A 27,363-nucleotide genomic window follows, 5' to 3' on the forward strand; every position below is an offset into this window, starting at 1 on the left:
ATAAAGAAGTAGTAATTAAATTCCTCAAAGAGATATTGCGCCGATGCTAGTGCGGTCTGTGGCTTTTAGCTCGACAGATGGCTAACCGGTTCCCACAGTAAACATCGATCTGTCAGTTTAGCATGCTTAAAGTAAAAACTGCAGATCAAAAACAAAGAGAGGATCAAATGAAGAAGTTCTCATTTTCTAAACAAACATTGCCAAATCCATAAACATCTATGGTGTTAGGATGTATTTAGGGTGCTCTTTTCTTGTCTCCATGTGCAAAACTAGCTGGAGTTAGAAAAGATTGATTGTTTTACCTTTAAAGGAAGAGTACATCGATCGGTGCATTGTTCACAATATTAACCTTTTTTGAAATAAGAGAGAACACACATATTTGTTTCCCCTTTAACTCTCAGTGCTGAAACAAGTTCACTAATAACGACTCTCATCCAACCTACACATTCTCTCTGAAGACAAAGATCTTCTCAAGTTTAGAAAACAAAGAAATCAGAACAGAGAACCTGCTGCTCCACATCAACTCACTTTACATAACTCTGGTTTGCTGTTTGATTTGGATTCATTTCGTGCCAGCCCCCCTTTTTTTGAGTAATGTTGGATTCAGAGGTGCTCAGTGTCCAGCCTTTTTTTTTTTTTTTTTTTTTCCCCTCCAGCTAACAGATGTGTGGGCAAGGCGCAAACAAGCTCCTGACGCTTTGCTTGGTCCATAAATAACCTGTTTCTCTTAATCCATCAAGTTTGTGGATGTGGGAACCGGTTGTTCTGCAGCAGGGAGGGAGTGCAGTGCCTGCAGATGCCTGCAGTAGCATGATGTATAAGCTTGTTCGATGCATAGGGGTCCGGCTTACTTCAGGGACCGGACATTATGCCAAGCTAGTGCTACACATCGATCATGCTTAAGGACTGTATGGCCTATTTCACTTGGCAGTGAGCCATAGCCACCCTGTGTGCACGTATTTCCATACATAAAACTATGGATGTGATTTATTCATAAGGTCGAGTTGTTCGGAGGAGCAGTTAAAGCCTCAAAGGGATTTTTTTTTTTTTTTTTTTTGTTCTGCAATGTGAAAAACTCAATTCTACATTTAAATTGGCACCATGAGGTAGTATTTGTCTCCTTGTGCATTTCTTGTGTCTTTGGTTTATTATAATATCAACGATAACCAGAGTGAACAGAAGTTGCAGTTTTAAAAATATTGCTTCTTTAATTTAGAGAAACGAGCTGTCCATCTAGCCAACCTTAGTGTCTAACTATAATGGTACCTACAGTTACGTCGGAAATGAACAGTTCGTAAAATCATTAGTTTAGGTTTACAAGTAAATGCCAAGTCTGATTAAAATGCAATAAGTAAGGAAGTCCGCCTGGAGCCAATGACTGCTTCCTTTGCACTATGTAGAAGTCCCAGTATGAGGGTAACATTTTTCTTTTTATTTAAATAAAAGCAATATGGCAGCAATAAAAAACAAATAAACAAAAAAAAAAAACCTGGCAAATTACAAGAAAGCCTAATAAACAAAATCTGCCTTGAGAGACAAATTATACAGGTCTTGCCTTGAACGAGAGGTGGCTGACCATTTTCATTTATATGTCTGTGTGTTCGAGACCCATGTGAAAGTACCAGTCAAATCTAATGAAACTTGGTGCAGAAGTGGAGCGGAGGCAAAAGAAAAACCAATTAGATCCTGGCAGGTCTAGTTCTACACAAACTGCAGAGTAGGGCATTGGTCTTGGCAGAGACTGTGCGCTCAGGCTGCCTTTCTAGTTAGCAAAATGAAGTTGGGAGTCAGCAAATTAGCCCCAGTAACTTTTTGGCTTATGCTTATTGTTCACACGCTAAGACTGCTACACGGTGAACAAGGAAAGCATATTACAATGACCTAGAATGAGAATAATTTGACCTGTTGATTATTGATTTTCTTTTACTAATGAGAAAGTAAGCTCCTTGAAGCAACCTCCAACCTGTAATGTTTTCTTTAGAGTTGTTAAGAAACCAAGAATTAAGAATTAGTTTAGCTATCAATAGCTTCAGGAAAATAAAGTTCAATCCTACAATGAATGTTCCACACTTTCTACAACTCCAAGTAATTTCAGTGTTTTTTTGTTTTGTTTTTTTAAATCCGGTTGTTTATTGTTTTCATAATGCATGAATTGTAGTGGTTCACAAGCCCTGCAGGGGATTTATAAGGTCTTCTTTAGCCCCTGATTCAAGGGGTTAGCTTTCATAGCATGATAGAAACCCATAAATGTCAAAGAGAGGGGATATTTTTATTTATGGAGCCTCATAAATGATTCATAACTCTTGAACTTTTTGAAATGTGTCGCATTGCTCTGACAAACTTAATTCTATTAATCTGAAATGAAGTCAAAGGAGTGCATGATTCTGAAGTGAAGCAGTGTTATGCATTAGAAGTGCATAATTCTAGAAAAAATGTAAGATGGCGAACCATCTGGTGACTGTGGAGGTTTTTGGAGTACAGTGGATTTATGGGCATGTTCAAAACCCAGCTTGAGATGGCGCAAGCTTTGCAACGTTAATGGTACATGATCCTCCTAAAAGTAACAATAACAAGATGGGAGACGTTTATAAAGGGATGGACATGCTTAGCAACCAAATGCAGATAGGATGTGCTGTTGAAACGGTGCCCATTTGCTACCGAGGACCAAAGGTGTGGCAAGAAAATATCCTCCACACCATTAATGTTGCTGGATTACATTAACATCCATAAATAAAGCATCAACAGAAAAGGCTAAAAGCCTTTCTTACCTGGTTAGCTGAAAACCATCTTTAGTGACATGTGACACACTTAAGTCACAGAGAAAGAAAGCAGACAACGTGTTTTCTTTCTCTCCTAAAAACAGCCATCATAAGGCATTTCAGAAGTTTTATTTTTCCAGTCTTGGGCGATAAAGCGAGGAGTTGAGTCAGTCCCCTAAACTCCCCCAAAAATGTGGAACTAAAAACAAAAATAAGCAATCATGTTGTTGAGAATTAGGAGAAAACCTTTTTGTGTGTGTGTTTTCTTATTTGGGAGTCAAAGTGAGACTTTAAAAATGTTCCTTTCCTAAAAGGAACAGCAACCAGCACCTCATCCTTTTAGGAGCCTTGCATGCATCTCCATTAAACTCTGCAAATGTTGTCTCTCGTTGGCAAGTGTTTTTTTCCCTCGCATGTATGAGGAACTTTTTATTTTTTATTTTTTAAAAACTGAGATCAATAATTTTTTATAAACTTAACTGTGAAGTTTGCACTCTCTTATGTAAATCTCTTTGCCGATAAGGCTGCTGAAGATCAAGACTTCCAGGTTTCACAGGTGTGTCGTCGTACCGGCAACTCCCTCTCTTGGGGGTAAATTTCTGTACTAGTGCTCTCTTTATGAAAATTCACAGAGGATTAGGTGGGCGAATGGGAGCAGGAGTGTAAATTTCAAGTGAAAGTTTTTCTCTCAGACGTCGCTCGGGGCCTCATTTGCATTGCTAATAGGTTGAGCTGTATTGCAAGACTATATCCCGGTGACTTACTTCTCTGTTTCCGCTGTAGGTTTTAGCCTTTTTGATGCATTACTCGGCTTCAAGTAAACAAAAAATGTCTGTGTTCAAGGTTGCTGTCTTTTCTGGAATATGAACTTCCACCCAAGTCTGTAGTCTTTCCTGTCCCTTTGCAGTCTGGGCTATTTTTAATTCTTTTAATGCATTCTGTAAATGTGAGCTCAGTGTGTTTCTCTTGTTTTCCATTCAGGGATTGATTACATTTCTTTTCTACATCTTGAATGCAGATGGATTTTTATTTCAAAAACATATTGAAAGCCATTTATTCTATTTACTGTGGGTTTATCACATAAAATCTTGAGCAATAAAGGGAAAGTTTTTATTACGATATGAGAAAATGTGTAAAAATTTATTGGGTATGAAAACTTCAGCAAAATTAAACGCTCTACGTAAAGGTTTTTTTTGTTTTTTTTTAAGAGTAAAGACCTTTTAGCAATGCTAACCGTTATGCTGAATGTATGTCACATTCAGCATAATTTTCAACCAGAACTGCAGAGAGAAAATCTAAATTGGCTCTGTGAAACTTGCACAATTTCTGGAATGGTCCTAATATTTTGTTTTTGGATGCCTAAAAGGAACTCCAGATGCTCCATCTGAGTACAGAATGAAACGCACACACATATTTGTTTTTTTTTTGTTGTCTCTGTTTTTTTCCAGCTCCCAGATAGTTCTAAATGACTTTACGATGCCAAGGAACATTGTTAGAAAGCTGATGGATGCCAACTGTTTTTGAAAATTGGCTTGGAAATGACTTAGGCAAACATCTGAAGCTGTGTATATAACAAGTCTGTCTGCATATCAAAGACACACCAAGTAAGTGTAATGAGAACAAAATGGAAATTAAAACGTAATCTCTTGACTTGTGTTTTTCACAGGTTTGTTAGGTACCACGTCGCAATCCAGTTGGTGTTGCTTCACCTTGTTATCCAGCCTTCAGTTTCAAAATCTAGCAGACCGTGAAGAGATGCATACAAATAAACAGGTTTTCTACAGTGAGTGAAATTAAAAGGGTTTATATTTTGAGGCAGTGCGTAGGGAGGTGCTCGACTTGGTTTCTCTAAATCTGTATCCTAATGTTATAGAACCATGAAACTCCATAGATTTGTGGTGTGGAACTAATAAAATTCAAGCTTTAGCGATGAAGAGAATCGAATTTACAGGCTTTTGTAGGGAACAACAAAAAAAACAAAACATGTTTGTGGTGTACATTACGATCAGATACATAGCAATTGATTGCAAATTTTTTGGCAATGAATCTAGCCTTAAAAATATACTAAATTCACTCAACTGAATGGAATTGAAAGCTTTGCCTACAATATGAGTACAGAGCTGAAAACAGTATTTGTCCCTATTTAATTTTATTTAGTAATAGAAATAACCTATCCAAACAAATATGGATCAACAAAAAAGTTATCAACCCTTGCTAAGTAATCAGCGAACTATGATTAAGATGTGATTAAAAAAACTATGTTTTTTTTTTTTTCTTATTTGGGTCCACAGCTGGACTGATATCTGCCACATCTGCAGTAGAATCCAGAATTTGGTTAAACAGAACCTGTCGACCGACAAAATGGGAACTTATTACAAGATGTGCCTCTCAAGTACACCTGGTATGGATCTAACACGGGATTTCAGAAAAAGAAAACCATTTTTTTGCTGCTGCTTCATAAAAACCAGAAATCTTTATCTCAAGAAAATCTTGAGTGAAAATGTGCAGATCTATACAAATAAAATCACCACTCAAAAACTGCATTTTGTGCTTACTGCTGTCATCTATGACATACAAAAAAAAGACATTATCTGAAATATCTTACGTGTGACAGAAAAAGCAAAATCCACAGAAATCTAGGAGGAAGCAAATAACTTTAATTGCAATATTCATGAAAAAGGATCTGAAAAACAAACATTCGGCTTTTCTCTCAGTAAGTCTGCAACGTCTACACCAACATGATCTCACAGCCTCTTTGTGTAACATTCACTTCTTTTAAACTTAATATATACCATTTAAGACATTTAAACAAATCTCTCAGCACCTTTTGTTTACCCTGTTATTGGAATATGTTCCAGCACATATAGCAATATAAATACCAAAATCTGACAGCTATTAAAGTTGTTTTCAGAGCTCTTGAAAAGTTATAATGACTTTTTCGAAGGTGATAACTATAGAAACAAATTCCCTGAAATCAAAACTAAACAGCCTCGAAGCTTTTTGAGTTAAAAACCAGGCTTCTTTTTAATTAATACTTATTTTTCAATTTGATTCTGTTCAATTCGGCGCACTTTTCAGAAACAAAATGCCACATATTTTTCAAGTACCGATATAAAAGCATGTTGTCTTTTATTTTCATTTCTTTTCCATTTAGACCCGTGGAACATATTTCAGATGCTGTATCTGGACATCAGAAATGCTGCAAAAGTTAAAAGCATAAAGCTCGAGTCTAAATGCCCAAGGACAGGTTATCACTTCCATGCTGTCTGGAAGATTGATAGCTGTAAATTCCTGGTTCTGTTTACCACGCTATCATCATGGGAGCTCGTTTACACAAACAAATCTGAAAACAGCATCTGAGAATATACTAATGGCTCATCCTTGCAAGGCCCACACGGGTCAAATCGATGGGATGCTTTGGCTTTGAACATCCTTCTAATGTATTGCCAAGGGTTCTCCCATGTCGCCCAATTTACAAGTTGGGAGATTTGTATATGCCAATAACGCCAAGCTAAAACTTTTCTCTCTCCTTTTAGCTCTCTCGCTTCCTAAAATGGGCCTTAATAGAACAAGACCGACTGCAAATGCAGTCTTTAAACGCGAGCTTCTGTGTGATGCAAATGTTTGCTAATCTGTCATGGATGTGTAATTGGCTTATGTACGAACACATTCACTGTATTTATGGTACAATGCGAAAACCCACCAACATCTTTTCTACCTCTTTTCTTCTCTCGTTTTGCCCCGTTGAGACAGACAGCCACCCACCAGCAGCCGGATTCTCGAACACGACTGGAGTTCAAATCTGGCCCCGAGTGTTTCCCCAAGGGGACGTTCTTTGGTTTCGTTCTCCATGTCGAGCTCTTTAACAGACGTTATTTAGCACAGAATGGAAAATTGAACCCTGAATGCCTCCTAACGAAGCTGCTATCACGTTGTCAAAAATCCAAGCAGTTTATACTTTCTACTTTCACACTAGAGATTATTTTTTTGAAATGCGGATTATTTTAAGTAAATTCATGTCCAGATATTATAGTTTGTAAAACGACGACAAAAAATCTTTCTCAAGGTTCTCTTGTGTAAATAGAAATCTAACACATTGTGAGGACATATACAATATATTGTTAAAAATTGTGAACATTTCTTTTTGGTGCAGGGTCATTTAAAATTGCTGTGATTAATTTAAAATTAATTGTCACAAACACACTGTGAAATGGTTCACATCTCAATACTCAACAAAGCCACTAGATGCATTCTCTACACATAATGGGGTTTTATTGGGTACTTTGCCACCTTCTGGTGTTCAAAGCAATTCCAGATTCTATGCATTTTCACAAAATTTCTTACTAAATACCTACATTTATCTATATGATGTGTGCCAGATTCAGGGTACTCAGTTTATCATTGTCTTGACAGCCAAAACACAATTTTAGATGGAATTATACACACAATCTGGCAGTAGGGGGTTAATTACTCCCTCCAACTTTCACTTCAGGGACTATAATTTATCCTTTTATAAATAGAACTGAACTGCACCTTCTACAATAACAAGAAGAGAAACTCAACAACTCATTCGTTCTTCAGAAGTATTATTTTAAATTGAAATTAAGTTGGAACCACAGACTTTTTTTTATTTTTTTTAAACAACTCACACTTTTCAGAAAGAAAGAGCTCCTACTAACGTCTTTTTACATAACCTTTGGCTACTATGGACCAGAAGTCAAAAACAAAGTAGCACCTCACCTTGACCTATCTGGTAAAGGTTAGGATTTACAAGATATCACAAACGAAAAAGAGCAGCACAAACTACAAACTTGTCTTACTTTTGCCAAAATGAATTTGAGAACGTTTTCCTTCCAGCTTTACCCCACGGTGAACCCTTGATCCATGATGGATAAACGTTTGCAAAAATAACATCATCCTAAGACGACGTATCCCACCCAAAGTATGGCGCTTTTGCTTCTATAGCTGTAACATCTTTGCTCCCGACAAATATTGTAGACTATTTACTGCTCTTGCAAATTGTCAGATTATTTTTTCTTTCTTTGTACAAATGGGCGTTCCCTGGTCAAAAAGTGCTATTTTCATCACTGATGATGAAAGAACATCAGTGAGCTTTAGATGTTCACTGTAAAGTCAATTTTTTTTTAGTCTAACTTTTTTCTTTTTGTGAATTTGCGTGCTTGCACTTCCCTGTCACTTTGTTGCTGCAGCACCTGAATTTCCCCACTGATGGGCCATAAAGGATATTTCTCTCCTAATCTCTTCTCCTTTGAATCGTCTCTGAGTAGCTCAAAGTCTGATGGCGATGCTCGGCTGCTTGTTTCTTCACTTCTGGGTCGGTAGCCGCGGCAGCTGTAACTCTTTCCTATTTTTACTAGATGATCTGGGAGACCCATCATGATCCCACCCACCACGCTTTCAGTTAAGAGCCGCGTGAAGCGCACAGGAATGAGCTTCAGGGCCTGTTTTATTGACAGAATTCTTATGAGTAAGAAAATAAGCATCTGCGGTGCTTCATTTCGTTCTCATTTATTCTGTGCGTGCATCTGCTGCAGTTATTCATGACTTTAAGTGACTTATTCACAGTAGCAGTACAAATAAGCTAAAATAAGAAGATATCAGACATATTTTCAACAATTAAACTGCGATAATGGACCAATTGGACTTGAAACAATTTATGTAGTCTATCTGGGGTAGAGTCAGTTTTCTTTAAATTAACAGTTTTTCTTGATTTTGTGCAATGTTGGTACGTTTTGTAAGCCTCTTAGTTGCTCAAATACTGTGAGCATTCGGTTGACAGGTGTAGTTACAATGCATTTTTGCCTGTTTTTCTGTTTTAACCAATGGAAACATTGCTCCGCATGGCTTGTTTAGTGGCTATAACAAACAAGTGTTTTGTCGGAAATTACCGGGCTCCTGATATCAACAGGTCTGTTTGCTTCCAACTCTGCACTAATTTGCGCCGCTCCTGAGAGAACCCTTTGGTCATTACTGAAACGAGCTGGTTGCACCTGTGATTGGAGCTTTAAGCCCGAGTCTGGAACTGAACTCACAGAATCTGACTCTCCCACAAGCACTGTTTTCTACAAGCAGGTGCTAAATTGCCTGTGCAGTAAATCTGTCCCTTGGTTGTTGAACAATTTAGAAAAAATAAATAAATGGCCAAAGATTGTTTTCTCATTCAAAGGCTTCTTCCTCTTGTACATTTTGGTCTCTAATTGTGCAAACTTCGTGCATAATCCAGATTGTATTTTTGTTTTAATGGACTATATCTCCATTTTATACTATTCAGGTCGATGTGGTTGACCCGCATTTGTCTATTTTACCTTTGGGCAAGGATAGTATTTTTATATGCACCAGAACCAGTCAACACACTGATGACTTCCAGCATCCTACACCTGCTTGTCCTTTCAGAATAATGAGTGGGGTGATCGGTGCCTACCTCCAAGAGTCGGGGTACGCCAGTCCATCACGGGATGTCTGTAGTAATGCCTCAGTCAATGAACCAATTACTAAAATTGGGTAAATTTGACTAGAATTACTGAAATTACATTTACTGAAAAATACCTCTTCTCTGTTTATTTGTGTTAGATGTACAACCTTCTACTTTATTGTATTATTCTTGGATTTTATGTCATAAACAACATAGAGTGGGGTAGAATTTTAAAGTTTACAGAAAATACAAAACTTTCAACGTTTTCTACAAATGGAAATCCAACCCCCACCCCCCCAAAAAAAACCTCTATAAAATCTCCCCCAAAAACCTGCCTTTAGATATCAGTTAATTTCCGAACAGAGCCAGTAACTGGTCTCAGTAACTTGTGATCACTTTTAATCCCAGAGTGATCCAATTGTTCTGTGAAGGCCTCAGAGGTTCGTTAGACACCTTTAGTGAGGAATTGGCATCACAAGATCACCATTTAAGTTGTGACTGAGGGGTGTATATCATTACAGCATGTCAGCAACCCTTAACTCCAACATTCCTGGCGAGAAAAACTTTTCTCCCCAACAAAATATTCATATAAATATGGCAAAAAAATCAACTTAGGAGCAAATTTTTTGTACTTCATTTCAAGTAGGTATTGAAACTGTCAAGTTTTTTTTTTTTCTTTCTCCACAGTTTTTATGTGTAGATGGAGTGATGGAGCTCACACACACACACACACATGCACACGCGCAGCACTTGAGGGTCTCTCAACAGCAGCTTTCGCCTCTCGCTGTCACTCATTTCCTTTGCTTTAGGAGTTTCTCTTCCCTCGTGGACTCTAGAGTAGCTAAAAGAACCTGTGGTTTGTGTTGCACTCCGTATCTCCGCCACGCGATCGTCTGCGGGGGGACCCGGACTGTTATCCCAGCAGAGAACAACACATCATTTTCTCTTGTCAAGCCTTCTCTCAGGGCTCATCACAGAGAGCAGGCACTCAGGATCCATGATATTATAAGTCTCCCAGGGCAAGCTGTTCATTTGGTTTTCCCTGGAACATTACGCTGTTTCACGGCAGAAACAAGTGGGGGAGAAAATATATATATACTGCTGTTAATCTGTTTCTGTGGTGAGATTTGTTTCTTGAAAATAAGGTGATTCGGTATCCACCATCTTTACAGATGATCTGTTCAAAGGGAACGGAACGTTTTCCCCCCCCCGAGTTTCTTCGTTACTCACATATGATGATTTTACACTTCTGCTTATGGGATTCTCTTGCTTTCAGGTATGTGCTGCAACCACTGAGATCAATAAAAACCCTTAAGGACTACCCTCAGACCCCTTGATACAAGTATTTGCACCTCAGTGGATGGAGGGCAGGTTACATGCAAACAGCTTCTTCACAGATAGCCTTTGTTTTTTTCCCCTCCTGCATACACCCAGTCCAATTTGAGGCACTGGGAACAAACAAAAAAAGGAAAGAGGGCCTCACTGAATTTTCAAAAGTTCTACAAAATTCCATTCCCACTCTTATTCTCAGAGCCTGAGGCTTATTTCCCTCACTGGTGAAGGCACTTGTTTGAGGATCGCCCTCACCGCCGGCGCCTGCTTCTCTGTCCTTGGTGTGCCCTTCAGAGATGCTCTGGCAGATCTTCACTCTGGAATTCTTTCAAGTCAAAACTCTTTTCTTTTTCTCAGGAAAAAGTCATAATTTGAAAACTCCATTTTATATTTACTCAGATTACCTCTGATATTGAAATTTGTTTTATTGGGGTGGTGCGAGGCGTAGCGGTACAACGGGGGCCACCCGTACAGACGCTGTCTTTTCTTGTTGAAGATGTCCGAGATTCAATTCCAAACATTTTGAACTTTTGCTCTATTTCCCACTTGTCTCTCAGCCCATCCCTGTCTGAAATACAGTAAAGAAAGGCAAATATTCGGAAAAAACAAAATAAAACAACTAGCTTGATTACCTGAAACGTTTAACTACTTCCAGAGTAAAACCAGCCAACGTATGGCCTTTAGGAGTGCAGGAACCACATGGTCTGGAATGGTGGAAGGATCAATAGCTTCACTCTGACATCTAATAATAAAAAAATGGCATCACTATCTGGTCTGGTATAGTTATTGGATCAGATGGGTCTTGTTTCTGTTACCTGTGTTAATTCATGATTGGCCGGTTTCTCTAAACAGAAAACATATTTCCTTTTTTCTTCATTATAACAGAATATATTACCATTGACCAGGGAGATTAATAACTGTTCAAAAGATGGCTCCCACAAAAGACACACTTCTATGGCAACAAGCAGATATGATGGGTATCTTTTGAGAAATTCCACTGCCTAACCAGGCATTAAAACTCCTTCTGCCGCCTTTGGAAAGAAAGTACAGACTCAGAAGGACAAATGATGTCCTTATTCAGATTTTACATGCTTAAAGAAAAAATGCTGACCATTTGGAAGGAAGAGAAGTGGGAAGGGACCGAGGGATACGCAATCTTACAAATTATTTTCATTCATATTCAGCAATTTCAGAGCAAATGGGTGTTAGACTGGAGGGTTTTTATATTAGATTTTAGCAAAGCTTCTCATCAGCCTCCCCAGAGAAATCCCCAACGGTCTCCGGAATCAGGCAAAGTAATCCAAATCCTTGCATCATTTTTCATCACTTTTCACTTAAAGCAGACATCCAGCGCTGATTTTTTTTTTTTTTTTTTTTTTTTCAGCCATGCATCTGAGATAATAAACAGCCCAATGAAGATTCTCCCATCAGCATGCAGATTCCTCCACATTACTAATTATCATTCCGAGAGAAACTTCCAAACTGCAGACGCAGGATTTAGCGATCTGCTCTAATAGAGCTGACCACTTTCTCAAGGTGTTGAAGCAGAAGCCAAGTAAACATTTTCTATGTGTTGACAGGCCAGATAATATGAGTTCCTAATTCCTCAAAATGTGGGCTGACTCACACACGCTATAAACATCGAGCGGCAGAAGGAAGGAGAAGAGCTGCCAGTGATTGATCGCCGAGCTGCACAGCTGAGCTGTGGAAATGAGGCCCGAGAAAGCTCGGATTTGCGAATATGCCAATAACTCATCTAGAAACGAAATAAACATCAGTTGCATTTAAGGCGAACCAGAGGTTCTCCACAAAGGAAAACGCGTTCATTTGCAGCTACAACTGCTGTACATTGAGCAAGACAATCGTGTTGTAAAATCACACTTCTCAAACGTGTAATTGAGGTGCCAGTTTGATCGATCTGCCACTTTTTTTACACAATCATCATAATTCACTGGCAGGATAAGACTGATCCATTAACGATTAATAACAGGTCGCTCTCTGAAGGCTGACGAAGGCTTGACAGCTGCAGAACGTTGCAATAACGAAGACCTCCAGGATTGTAGCATTTATTCATTTTCAACATATAGTGCCAAAGTGGGGTTTTCCAGTATTTTTGTTGAGTTCTACAATGCAGATCCCAGTCGATAGCTGGATTGGCCCTCACATAGTTTGACGCCACTAAGTCACACCAAAACTGATTGGCCATTTCACAGCAGCAAAGGACAAGTGAAAATTAAATTCAGATGTAGTTTGTTTCCTGCTACGAGGTCATATCATTTTAATAAACAAATAGATAAGCACATAAATATGATTAAAACATAATGGCTCTCTGACAAATTGCACACATGGAGCGATGATTCCGGAGGCGGCAATAGATGCTAATACTGTCAGATCCTGGGGGCGTTTGTGTTGTTTTGGTCTGTATTTTTACTTCCTTGTTCATCTGTGACAAACCTTAGTTTTGGTTTGAATGTTAATCATTCCCCTAGGTTTTCATTAAACATTTCATCAACTACTTCCCACTTCAACCAGTCTGCATTTGAAGTCCAACCAGTACTATAAATCATAACAAATATGTGTTCTCTGTATTTGTTCCTCATAAATGCTAGATGTTAGCATAGTGCTAATAGGGTCACGACAAGTTTTTCACACCATTTCTTCTTGAATCCCTTCCACTGTTGCTAAAATAAAACTTACTCTGCAATAAAGAGCTGGTCAATTCCGCTGTAATGATGTAAAATGATAACCATTCATCCAGTATTTAGTCACAGCTGTTGCTATCAAGAATAGCTAAACTAGTTATGAGGGTGAAGAGGAAATTACTTTTTACCAGGGGCAAAGTTGCTTACATTTCCTTTAACAGCTGTGATTATAATTTAAAAACAATTGCTTTTTTTACTTTTTTTTTTTTTACTCAGCTTAAATTTGGTATAAATCCATACTCGGATATAATAAATTATTACAAGCTTTTATTGCTTACCAAACGAGAATACAACAAAGCAAAAACATAAGTGAGACAAACTGAGAGTACTTTTATCTCCATTTTACTGAAACATCTAAACACCGACCGAATAAAAAGCTCAGAGTGAAATCCCTTGCATTTAAATAACATTCAATGAGCAATTCCTCTCTTGGTATACAAGCTTGTTGCTATTTCTTGCATTATCTCTCATTAGTAAGTCATGATTTTGTAAGCATGTCATAAATAAAAAGCTTTGTTCTTTATCTTTTTCTTATTTCTCCTTTCGCGGTGAGCTAATTGATTGCAGTTGTTTCTCTTGCAGTAACTGCAGGAATGAGTTGGCATTCAGTGAAGCAATTCGGCGCCTGCTCGGTATCAGAGGTTACTGTGTGGCTCAGAGAAACCGCTTTTCACGCAAGAACGGTTTCGTTTATGCCTGGGTAGAGCCTTGACACTACTGTAGAACAGGATACTGCAGTGTTGGTGGCAAAATGTGTTTTTCTGTTTGCTTACCTTGCTGTGTGCCATGACACTCTTGCACAATAAAAAGCTGTTTTTACTAAGATTAAGTATATGCTTTAAAAAAAGAAATAATTCTGCTATGGGTATTTCTAAAGATTGTGTGTTTAAAGTTTTGAAATATGTAAAAACAAAGAGAGAAAAACACAGATTTTTGTTGTATGAAATAGTTTAGTTAACTATTTATGTGTTGACTTGCTCATATGTTATGAATCATTCCAAAAAGAAGCCAAGCAACATTCAGCAGATGACAGATTTTAAATGGTGTGTCCAGACTCTCCACCTGTGATCTCTTTCACTCATATGTTTATGTATCTCAGTCAAAACACAATTAATACATGTCGTAGTCATTATTCCTGCTTTAAAAATCTTTCTATCGTCTTATTTATGCAGCAGTAATTTAATAATGGCTGTGTTTTATGTTTCAAATAAAATCAGTTTGTGTGTTTTCATTGTAGGTACGAAACTCTCATCAAAAACAAAACACTGTATTTTACAGCTATATATGTAAACAATGTCATTAGTGCAAAATTGAAAAATAAAAATAAAAAACTTACTTAAAAACAGACAGAAACAGTTCTGTATAGCTAATATGCGGTCAGCTTGCTTGCATTCCTGAGAGTGAATCACATCAAAGTGGAAATAAATTGTGTTTGACATGAGAGAAGAAAGTTCTGAGCCGTAACGCCTCGGAGGAGATGAACATCTGCATTTGATCCATTTCATTTCTCTTTTAAAAGTATCCTCCGAGTCCCTGCGGGGCCGAGAACAAAACTCGTTGAGTGCTATTTGTTGACGTGTTCCTTTCAAACCTCGGCAGCTCATATGTACATATTTGAACTGACAACCCTGTGAGGATGAAGACCGCTCAACGGTACAGTTTGGCGAGAGTTTAGCAGATGAGCGTGCGAGTGATTTCCGAGCTTCGATTAATGCGACGGTGCAATACGAGCGTCTGCATCGCCGAGGACATAGAGTACGTCTGACTGAGGCCCGGTTTAGTTGCATGGCTTTGTTACTGTATCTCCTTCACTCCCACACAGCGTTGCTGCATAAAGCCGATAGTCCTCTGAGTCAGAGTTGATGTAAACAACAAGACAGCTTCATGTCCAGCCAGAGCCGAGCAGGATAATGGATATCAACCCGGCGACATGCAATTTGCATAGACGGCGCAAGGGGATTAGCGTGTGATCTGTTGCGTCTCTGCAAGTGGCGCTGTAATTCACGAGGAACTGAAATCCCCCTCGGATTTTTTATTTTATTTATTTTTTTATGTGATTCCAAGCAGCAAATCCCGATCAGACAGCTATCTCGATAGGAGGAAACAAACATCCCAGGTCTGTATTTAAATATCTGCGCTTGCAACTTTTATCAACGACAGACAGACAACAGCATGTCAAGCAAGTATCATTTGGTATTATCCACTCCTTTCTTCGATATCTGTTAAAGCACTGTCAACACACATACAACAGTTTTTCTTTTTTTTTTCTATTGTATTTTACTTTATTTTATTTAAATTCAGAGTTGGTGCCTTGTGACAGGCCTGCAGGGAAATCATTTTATTTTTATTTTTTTTTGTGATGTCTATCTGCCCGGGTGTATTTTTAAAGGTACGGGGCGAAGCTGCCATCATACCGGCTCTCACTGCGCTTGCTGAGGGGGAATTCCCAATGGCACCTTGTCGAGCGGCCATGTCAACAGTTTGTTTGCATAGCGAATGGCTCCGGGCGTTATGCTGTCGAGCTCAGAGAATAAGCAGCTCATCCCTACCCAAGAATCATCATGGAATTTGAATGTCAACCACAGAATATTCACTGGGACTGACAATAGCACACTATGCTTTGTTATAGTATCCCCCATTCCTGGAGTTTCTTATACGATTTGTCATGTCCCAATCAGAAATTTCATAGATTTGTGCAAGGATTTTATGCGATAGGTCAGCACTAAGTAGCACATAATTATACACAGGAAGTAAGGGAGCTATACATGGCTTTGCAAATGTTCTACAAAAGGAAAAAGACAACAGTCTGGAAAGTAGGCATGCACTCTTTAGCTTCACTCTGATACTCACTTGTAAAAAGTAGTAATCTTTGTGTGTAATTCAGTCTCATTCTAAATCGAGCTATTCTGATAAGATGCTAAAGAACACCGAAGAGAAGTTAATTGACAAAGTTAATTTTGATACAATTTGAAAATTCTTTATTTATACCGAAGGGACAATAAATGTATTTATTAATTTTATCCAAGCACAATGGATGGATGGTGGCGTTGTGGCCAGGAGGAATCTCAGGTAGCAGTCAGTGTTGCAACAAATTTGAAGAGGCCTCTGAGTAAAGACAATGTTGCTGTCTGCTGGCATATGCTAGCAGCTCAGTACAGAACAGAATAAAATAGAAACAACCTATATCGTCCTGCAAGGAGAAATAAATATGTAGATTTACACAAAAAAGTTCTGAAAGTGTTAAAAACAATATCTAACTAATAACTAATAATATCCCGTACAAGATTACAACAGAAAATACTGTGCAGTTATTTGAAACAGGCATGTACAACCGAGTTGGATCGCTTTTTCAAAGATGGCCATAATGTGCATGTATGCTGAACTTTCAAAAAGACAGGCTACTTACAATACAGTATATAAGCGCAGAAAAACAAATGTGCAATAACAGTGGAAATTTTATTTTGAAAAGAATGGGCATAAGCAGAGCAGGTGATTGAACAAACGCCAGCTCGTACCGTAAATACTTGTTGAGTTTGTTGGGAGCAGTGATGGTTTGTATCTGGGTAGCAAAGACATTATTCTGTGGTCACATGTCCTGGGTGACATCATCAGTTGTTGGCAAGCACTGTGTATTCACTCCTTTTGCTTTTGCTGTTCACTTTACATCACCTCGGTCTGCCTGGGAGCGTTGGCCGTTGTGATCGATTGAGGACATGGTTTGAACTTCATCCTTCTCTCTCTCTCCTCTCTTTGCTCCGGCTCTGCACCAGGAAGCCTCCTTTTCAATGTCTCTGGGATCTGGGGTCATAGTTCAGGTATTACTTGAGCTTTTGAGATGCTAATCACCTGCTCCTGGTTGTAAATAAATGAATAAATAAATAAATAAATGCCTTGTTGCCATGGTTATGCATCACAGAAACTGTGTAAAAGTTAAAAAAAAGTTAGAGCAGAAATACTTCATGCTGCACAGCATTCAAAAGGGAATAATTGTCCAAAAAGGCAAAGCCTCAACTAAAAAAAAAATGTGAACAAAGGTCTACAAAATGAACAAATCAGAATTAGCATAACAGAATGTCTCCTACAAGCTGCTGCCATGAGTGGTGCATGAGCTGGATACATTTTTAGAAACAGTCTCCACCCTTCCCCCTCTAGTATCAGCAGACTCTCTGGGTATTTTTCTACCAGTTTTGTGCTTCTGGAGGCAAACATTTTTAATCAGTCTTCTCTGCAAATAGTTCAGGCACCATCAGATTAGATGGAGACATTTTGCATGTCCATCCTAATTCAAAAATGACTGACCAACTTCCTTGGTTCCCACAGCATAATGCTGCTTCACCATGTGGATTGTGTCCATGCATCATTTTGGATTCTGGCCCAGAAAATTACATTGGATCTCAACTGAGTAAAGCACCTGCTTCCACTTCTGATAGGCAAGGCAAGTTTATCTTTAGAGCAAATTTTCAGCAACAAGGAATTCAAAGTGCATTACTTTGCAGGGGTATATTAGTTAAGTCTATTGCTTCATTTAAATAAAAAAAAGCATATATACACACACATGCTTCAGGCAGTTTGAACAGCCCTTGATTCTTTTGCTAAGTAGTTTGGACCTGCTTTAGACTGACTTTCTACAAGCTAGAAGCTTGTGTTTGGTGCTCCCTTTCGTCCTTTCTTTTGGGTTGTCTTTAGACTGACTTGTTTGAACATTTTGTAATTGAATTTGCACTTAAATTCTTGAATTTGTTAGTCATTTTCTTTTGTTTCAATTGGGTTAAATTGTATTGTGTTTTGGGTTTGAGATACCATCTTTTTGTAATAAATAATTTTACACTCCACTTCTTTCTCTGGACACTTTTTTTAGGTTACCACCCCTCAACCCCCAGACCTTGGGGGCGTAACACACACACACACATATATATAGTATGTGTAATGTTAAGTTAAAATAATAGGAAATTGGGATTGAATGGACATTTCTTGTCCTGTTAAAACCTTTGTTGTAAGCCTCTGTAATTGGAGAGAAGTTGCTGCTCAGCTTATTCACATATATTATTGGCCTTGAATTCAACTGAAAAAGGTGGCTAGAGAGATGAAAAGCAACTTATCAAGCTTTTACTTTATTTCCGTGGCTGATGAGGTCAGACAGTGCAAAATCCTCAACATAAAAGTGATTTCCGTCCTTTATTATGATAATAAACTATTTTTCATTACTATTTAGCCTTGGGCATGAAGGCTAAAACTCAGAGAGGATTCGAAAAAGATGACTGCAAATTGTAGAACTAGATTTGAGATCTCGTGACAAATGTATTTCAGTCGGCGTTCAGATTTTCTTGCTAACATTTTGGAGAAATGAACTAGAACAAAAATGCATTTTCTACACGAGCTTCTGGTTGTATTACAAGTTACTTTAGCAGAAAAGGTTCAAATTTAACCCACAACTACTGATTCACAGATTATCTGTCTCATGCTATGCTGTCCCAACATAGTGACAGTGTCAACAAATTTGAACAACAAAAAAAAGATTCTTTATAAAGGTCGAATACTGCAGCTTTAATATCAGTCCCTTACAACATTTGCATGTGGAGCTGAAAAGTTGTTTACGAACTACTTAAAAAGTTGGCTGAGTTACAACCGTCCAGTCAGAAGAAATGTGCCAAAATTCCAGCAGACTTTTGTGAAAAGGTTGCAGCACGTTTTCCACAAAACTTTTCTTTGTAACCGTAATTGGTAGAATATTACCAAAAACTATGTACAAAAACTCCTGACATAAAAACTTTTTATATAACTGACCCCGTCATTTGCCAAATGCAAGAATTTTCTTTTTGTTTTTTTCTGTCGGTCCGGTTACCTTTAAATTCTTGTAGAATGTTCTGTTTTGTATCTTTATTTTAGCGCCCAAAACTCTTTTCTTCAAGTGAGTATTTTTTTGCCAGTACTCAGCAGCATTCTGCATGTGATTAAAGTACCTGGGGTGTTTTTTTTTTTTTTTTTTTCCCCCCTCTAGGATACAAGCCAGTGGAAAACTACATCTAGGTAGGTCATAGAACTTTATGGATTTTATTTGACTGCTTTAAGATTCATCAACCTGACATGAGGCTTCAAGCAAAACTAGTTCTTGACCTGACATCTAAAGATATCAATGACGGAAATGAAACTTGTTTCTCATAGGAGCCTGGTAGGATCCTATGAGATTTGGCAAATTTGCTAGCTTCCACAAATTGCACCACATCCGAATGATAAATGACAAGCCGTCCCTTTAGTCCCTTTTCTTTTTTTAGCAACTTGTTGTAAATATGCTCTTTATTAAGTTACACCTATTACATAGTTTCTTCAATTACTTCCTCGACTCCAGGGATTGTGCTTGTGCTGTACGGCTAGTCCTCTGGGCTGCCAGCTACCTTTTCTCTGGGGACAAATTCCAGCCTTTCTCGTCTCAAAACGCTACTTGCAGTGGGCCTCTGGGATGTGAGCCTGTGAGGGGCCCCATCTGTGGGAAGAAACATTCAGTTTTTCATTGTTTGACTGCATCTATGTATGAGAAAGAAAAATGACAACCTGAATCTTACGTTATTTTCCAAGCACACAGATATATTTTATTTATTTATTTATTTTGTGATCATACGCCCTTTAGTTCTTAGTGATGTTCTGGGCCTGCTGACTGTTCCAGGAACTGAGTTGAACCCTGGAGTGGATGCTGCCCCTTTGACTTCGGTAGGGATGTCCAGATGACTAAAAAGTGCTGAAAGACAGAAGTTAATTAATATTTTGAGACATATGGTTTGTCGACATGCAGTAAAGAATTTGACAGAGTTCTTTTCAAATGAAAAAAAAACCCAAAATGTTTGCTCCTTGTGAAATATGTTTTCTTTCTTTGCTTCTCTGCTGAACCCTTTTTTTGTAACAAATTCCATTTTCACTCTGTTATATTTACACTTATGTGCACACTTGCGCATTCCAGCTCAATATTCTGTCACCTTTTAGATCTAACTTAAGTTTTCAAACTTCCAAACCCTAAACCAGGTTGCAAAACTTTCACTTGAAAATACCTTTTATAAGTCGTCTCTTTCAGAACTCTGACAAACTTGTCCCTTATTTATTTATTTTCCTGTTCTGTGCTAAACAGGTGTTGCTCTGTGTGTTTTTTCAGAGTTTCTTAGCTGAAAACAGCTGCCTGTTGCAGCTTAAAACAGCTCAGTGAAAGCAGTTGTGTGCACTAAAACAGAAAAGCAGGCTTGAAAACAAACGCAATAAGTGGGAAAAGACGCTGTAAAGCTTCACCGAGAGGTATGGGGAAACTGCAGGGTTCAGCAATGATTTTCTAGGGTCTTGATTTGTCTCGGCAGCTTCTGTTGTGGACTTATTTTATCTCCACAAACTGATTTTTCAGATCCTTTATACAATTCCTACTAAAAAAATGATCAGAGTATCGTCAATGAAACTTTTACATTGCTCTTTATTTATGTGTTTGCGTTCTCTTTTAAATGCCGCCAACATCAGTGCAATTAATCAATGCATCCCCTCCAACCAACCCCCCGGCCCCCTCCTTGCCTGCTTACTGGTGCTCGGCGCTCCTCTCCACAGTTCAGTCGCCCAAAATATCCCAAGATAATTTGATGGGAGAATTTATTGCGTTTACACATCACACCACAGCAGCTGTAATTAATTGTTTTGCTGCTCGGCGTACAATAGTTCACTGACTCCTTTGTGTGACTTTCGGGGGCCGCTGCTGTTCCGTGATGTGCGGGTGCCATGCCGAAATTCTGAACAGATGTTGCTGTCATCTGACATGACCACACAGATCACTCCTGGAAAAAAAAAATAAATAAAAGAAGGATTCCTGGAATTAACAAACAGAACGCCTGTTGCAATGCACTGCAACTCTTTCTGACAGCGGCTCTCGTTAGTGGAATGTTTGTGCTCCTGTTGTGTTAAGGCAGACATGTAAGGAGAGACAGTGTTTGTTTTTCCATCTAATGTGACCTTAAGATCTTTGAAATCTTCTCAGACACAAAGAAGCAAACTTTTTATACAATTGAAACTTTTTCGCATTGTTTTTGCATTGCAGTCTTGCAGTATCTTGTGATTTATTTATTGTTTTTCTGACAGACTTTTACAAAATTTATTTTTATTTGCCATCTTCTACATTGATCTCAACTAAAGTTCAGTACAAACCATCTTCAGAAGCTTTTTGGGTGCAGCAGTGACTCACGATGTAGAGGGGTTCTTCTTGCAACTAGTGAGTTGCCAGTTCAAAAACCCCACTTCACCCATCACTGTCACTCTGTTGTCTCCTTGGGCAAGACACTTAACCCTCCATGCCTGTAGGTGGTGTTTTCACCTGAAATGGTAGTCAGAAGGTCCTGTGGCACCAATTTAGTCGTGCCCTGGCTTCTGTTGGTATGACCAAGAATTAACCCCTCATCAAATATTCAAATTCTAGAGATCCTTGCAGATTACCTAAATATTTTCTTCAGGTGTATTTAAACAGAGATCTGAAAGTCTCCCAGGTAACATTTTTCTTCCAATTCACATTCATGCACTGCTTTGCGTTTGATCTATCATGTAAAATCTCAAAACAAGTTTACGGCGGTAACCTGAAAAACATTGTTGGAACGTTCAAGGGACGTGGATACTTTTTAGAACTTAACCTCTCAGTGTTGCCATACACTTACATCACGTTTGACGTAGTTGGTGTGAAAGTTATCCAAAAAAATCCATTTGGAGTTCAGTTTAATTGGAAACAGGTGGAAGCTTCACCTTGACTGCTGTGTTCAGGCAGTTTTAGCACGTCATATATGGCTTCTGTATTGAATACACTTGCAATGTCCTTCATACTTCACAGCTCTATTTGAAGCTCCTTTTCTAAACAGCTTGCTGGTTTGTGGAGTGGCAGTGCTTCGCAGCAGAAACACATCTCCTTGTTGCAGGTAAACAGACCCCAAGACCGTCGCTTTTCTTTGTGGGATTTGTTGAGTTATGAGCGCTGCGCTGTTCCGTTCAACGTCTCACTTTTCTCTGTTACGTTGAAATGCTTATTCTTGTGTGCATCCTCAGGTCATAAAAGTCGTTTGGTGTAGTAAAAAAAAACTTTTTCTCACCTCTAATGTGACATATATTGTACAATTTATGTGACCAAAGTCTCAAGTGTTCACTTTTTCCCACTCCTTTTAAAACAGAAAAGCAGTAGTAAACAAATTATTTTGTTCTTGGTTATGTATGCACGTGTTTTTCTGCGTCTTCCTGTTTGCTTGTTCTCTTGTTGATTTTTTAAGTCAATTTGAAATAAATAAATAAATAAATACAAAAATGCAAACTCTTCAGTATGGTTCACATCCTAACATGCTCTGTTTAACCACGTTTTTGCTTCAATTTCAGTATTCAGTGTTCAACTATAATTTCACCTGGAATTACCGTACATACAGGCTGTGTAATTTTAATCAAATTATAAACATTTGCACAATTCCAAATACAATTTGTGCTAGGTTAGATTGTGGCCTTGATTGTAAATGGACAGATAGGGACCGACAGACAGGAAGCTAACAAAAGAACCCCGCTGAAGAATAAGCTATATAATTAACAGAGACTTTAGCAAACATAAGTAAAACAAGAAATATGTAGAAAGCTCTAGTGATTGCAGACCTCGCTGTCTCAAATCACAGTTTTTTTACATTGTTTCCTTTGCTACCGAGTTGAGCGTAATTTGAGAAGTTTTCCATGTGTACAAAAAGCGAGCATCCTGCTGTGTCTCTGGCTGTGCTTCGTGGCTCATCACTGCATTGTGCGGTTTGTCTGAACTCAGGCATCTTAAGAAGCAAAGTTTCAGCTCTCTTTGGCAGACACATAAAGTGACTTTGTCACTGCTGTCGCCGAGCCGCGGATTCATTGCTCACTGAAGCAAGTTTGACAAAAAAAAAAAAAAGAGAGTGGAGGTCAAGGGAAAGGCGATCCGTTGTGGGAATGGAGCTTAATATAAGGTCTGTTGAAAACTTATTATGAGGGAAGTGACACAAATTAGTAAGAGGGCCATCTCATCTGTGTGCGCCATTGTAGGCATAGTTCACAACAGGGTTTTGGTCCCCTGCCATTATGGACTGTCATCGGTGCAGGGATGACAAGAAGAGACGGCGCTAATTAGCCCTTGTCATCCAGATGACATTCTAATCACGTGTTTCTGGTAATTACTTCACTTTTACAATCTCCCTACTTATCTTAGGTTGACATGATAACACTTGTCACTAAAATGAACCTTTTAGATCTACGTTGAGCTCGCTGGATAAAGCCGGAAAAGAGGTCGGGAGACGGGAACGCATGAGACTCCACTTAAATAAAATCTAGTGCAAAAATGACGTAATTTCATTAGAGCACGGAGTCCGTGTGTTTGTGAATCCAGCTGCCCCGTAAAGGTCTCAAATAGTTGTTTTTTTTTTAAAAATAACTCATGTGAACAAACACAAACATGAAGATGAAGGAACGAATCAGAAAGGTCCCGGATAAGATTGTGGAGAAGTTTAAAGCGAGGTTATGTTAGGAATAACACCACAAATTTCAACGTTGTGGAAGAGTATCGGGAAGAAACTCTAACAGGACAATTACCCTAACCATACAGGCAGAGCAATAACGCAATGTTTGAGATCAAAGTGTATTCGTGAGATACAATAAACTAGTCAACATCCATACCCAGATCTAAATTAGAAATAGTAGCAAAACATTATGTGGAGATATATACCAAAAGACTTACAGCCATATATCCAGTGAAAGGTTCTATAAGATATTTACTCATGGGGGATAAATACAATCATACACCAAGTCTTTGGATTTTTATTTGTATAATATCATTTTCTTACCAGAAGGACATTGGGTTGTTCAATAAACAAGTGAAATAAACTTAATTAATAAATTTAACATGGCAAAATGTGGAGACATTCAATTAATATGAATACCTTTGCCATAGAAGAATAATTCTGGGGGTGGGGGGTCTAAAAGAGTTGTTGGCACTGGCAAGTGAGTGCTTATCACTCTGAACATCTTTCTGCTGGCCTCAGTTGATGCCTTCACAAACCTCTACCAACTGAACTGGTTATATGTGGAATTAAAAAAAAAGGGCAATTGTTAAACAGCTGTCTGACAGTAAACTTGGTTCCTGAACACAGTGCCCGGAAAACCCATTTACATCCCGTCTCATCTTGCAAACGGATTCAAGCATGTCTCCATATTCACACCAGACTGAAACGGTGTGAATCTGTCTCACTCTGTCTTTTAGTGAGACAGAGGAAAACGATTCCAGTTTCCAGATTTTTGTTGCCCCTCAGATGTTTGAGGGGAATCTATTTTGAAAATATTACCTGCTGACATACAAAAAGTCCTTGAATTTTGTTCTGAGCAAGACCCGCTGTGCCCTATGTAGGAAGACAACTCCCTAACTATCCTAAAGCCTCTCCCTGTGGGTAACCATTAGCCGGGACACGTGTGACATCATTTGGATCGGCGACCTTGCAGGCCACGGGGGACCTCCGGCTCGGTAGACACATCATTGAATAATACGCACCACTTTTGCTCCGCGAAAGCGGCGGGGAGGGTGGAGACATGGAGGAGCATTATGCTAAAATATGTACCCCTTTCCATTGTGGTCCACTGTGCCAGAGCGGCTGGTTTTCGTGCCGCAGAGCCTGTCTTGGTTTCTTCGGGACGCGCGCCGTCTCTGCAGCTCTGGCCTCATTATGTGTGACAGCGCTTTGAGGAGGCAGGTGGAATAAAAGGAGAGAAGGGAGGAGGGCTTGCTGAACAGACATAGGCCTTCTCCTTCTCCTGATATCATGGATGAATCAATTGATGCTGCTTTGTGCACTTTTTCTGCTGACCCGACAAGATGGGGAGGAAAAAAAAAAAATATTCGGCCAGTTGCCTGTGGCATGACAGCTAGAGTTTGAGTTTAGCTTGCTCTGTCACTATTAAATCCCCCCTTCTCTCGCTCCCATCTTTATGCTCCTTGCTACTGTGAGCACTCTCACAAAAGGAAAAAAAAGAAAATCTGTGCGTACACCCAATCTCACACACACACACACCCTTCTCTCTAAAATGCATTTGTCGCCTGTGGAGTTATGGCATTAGACTGTCTGCTAGATATTAGAGTAGCGGGGGTAAATCTAGTTGATGGATGATTTCTGTTGTGCAGTCAGAACTAGGGCTTGATAAAAGGACAACACACGACTGATGCCGAAACAAACGAACGGTGGGGAGAAAGCAAAACTCCCATCAATATCCGCTTCTAACCAACTGATCCTATTTGAATTGGTGCTCGCAGTATAGGGCACCACTGCTCCTTATAAGAGGAAGTTTATTTAGAATGTCACCATGCCAGATACTTTAAAGCGATCTGTTGCTTTAAGCACACTGCTCACTGCTGCAGTTGAAAGACAAACAGTTTTACAGATCCTCAATCAAACGCGTCCCAGGCATCTTTAGCTGTGCAGAGAACGAACCCACTGCTGTCTCGTCTGTAAGAGGAATAAATACCGATACGCTCGAGTGGCCTGGTATGTTAATTAAATACATGCTTATTGAAATTCAGTGACAGCTGGAATTTCACAGTGAGCAGGGGGCTCTTGCTTCTCCCCAAGAGTGTAAAACATAATTGGTTGACAGCAAAAAGTAACACACAATTAGTTAGGAAGGTTTAATTAATATTCGAGCGGAGTCCTGGATGCACCCTACATGAGGGCTGGCTCTCGGTTTGTACAGGCGCAACAGATGTTGGTGGGTCTGGTCCAATGGTCAAGCCACAATTCATGGCTGAAAATCGATAAAGTTGACCTGACCATTGATACGGTGTTATTGTCATATGTAATAATGTTCTGATAGCTTGGGCTGCCTGCCTTTCAGCATGTTAACCTGAACTTACTGTTTATAATTTGTCATTTTTATAAAAGCTACATGCTAGCTAAATTAGCTTCCCAGAACTTAGCTTTCCAGAACTCGCGTGATCAGCTGCAGCAAACCGTTTGTGGGTCACAAACAGTAACTGTTATTATTTATGTTGCTTTGGGATTAAAAGTGATTGTTTAACACAATAAAACTTTGCAGCCGTCAAATAGCCATGAAGTGATTGAACCAGTGATGGAAAGAGTGTTTGCATTTATTAGATGCAGGTTCATTTGTTAGCAAGAAACAAATAAGCAACATAATTTTTGGTGTTGCTGTATGAAAATTAATTGAGTAATCTGAATTAGTTGGAAACTGGCCCTAATTGAAGAAGTAATTACTATTCATTGAAAATGTGTTGGTTAATCTCAAACATTTTGATGTGACAAAGAAGCTAAACTACAAATTTTCTCAGTGTGCTGTATTTCCAGGAGTTTTTCCACACTCAGCTCTATTTATTATGTTTTACAGTATTCATATCCTACGGAGGGTTGACACTCCCTAGTGATATCTTTCAACAAAGTTTATTCACAACAGACCTTCATAATACAACAGTCAATTTTTATTTTGGTTGCTTTCAAATTGACAAGCAAGTTTCATGCCGAGAACAAAACCGTTCTCTCCGGATAGACCAAATTATTACCCATGCATCTCATACATGCTGAAAGAATGCTTTGTCTTGTCTAGTAAAATTGGACAATGAAGCTAATTAAGGTTCAACTGTGTTAGCCGAGCTAATGTTGAAGGGTTTTGCATCAGCATTAATACTCCCTGTGCACTTACCCTTGGATAAGCCAATTCAAGCCACAGACCACGTCTACTTAAAACAAGCTCTGCTCCACCATAACTCTGTTCCTCTTTTCTTCCCTCTGTGACTTTGACACCTGGATACCTCTGTGAGCCATGTATCAAATTCACTTAAATGGCCTCAGATGGCCTATGGACAACAATCCGCTTTGTTTTGGGCTATTGTACAAAACATTAAAAAGCTATTTGCTGGCAGACCTATTGAGCAGACCTGCAATCAGTCGCCCCGACGTCACTCCCCTGGTGGATGGTTATTGTCGCTGAGTGGTGGGGGGTGGGGGGTGGAGGAGAGGGGAGGGGGGGGCGTGAGACAGTGGGCAGTTGGGAAATTACAAGCTTTATTGAGCTGAGCTCCACATGAGGTAAATGGAAGTGAATTAAAACTGAGTAACGGTGAGTATACAGACACATAAAAAAC

At 39.0% G+C, this 27,363-nt stretch overlaps 1 long non-coding RNA gene across 1 annotated transcript in view; it reads left to right on the forward strand.

Moving 5' to 3' along the window:
- The window catches only part of LOC122820114, a 146,074-nt gene that overhangs the window by 79,682 nt on the left and 39,029 nt on the right, over nt 1–27,363 (forward strand). The window lies entirely within an intron of this gene.

Source organism: Gambusia affinis, linkage group LG18, assembly GCF_019740435.1.
Source record: "Gambusia affinis linkage group LG18, SWU_Gaff_1.0, whole genome shotgun sequence".
Taxonomy (NCBI): Eukaryota; Metazoa; Chordata; class Actinopteri; order Cyprinodontiformes; family Poeciliidae; genus Gambusia; species Gambusia affinis.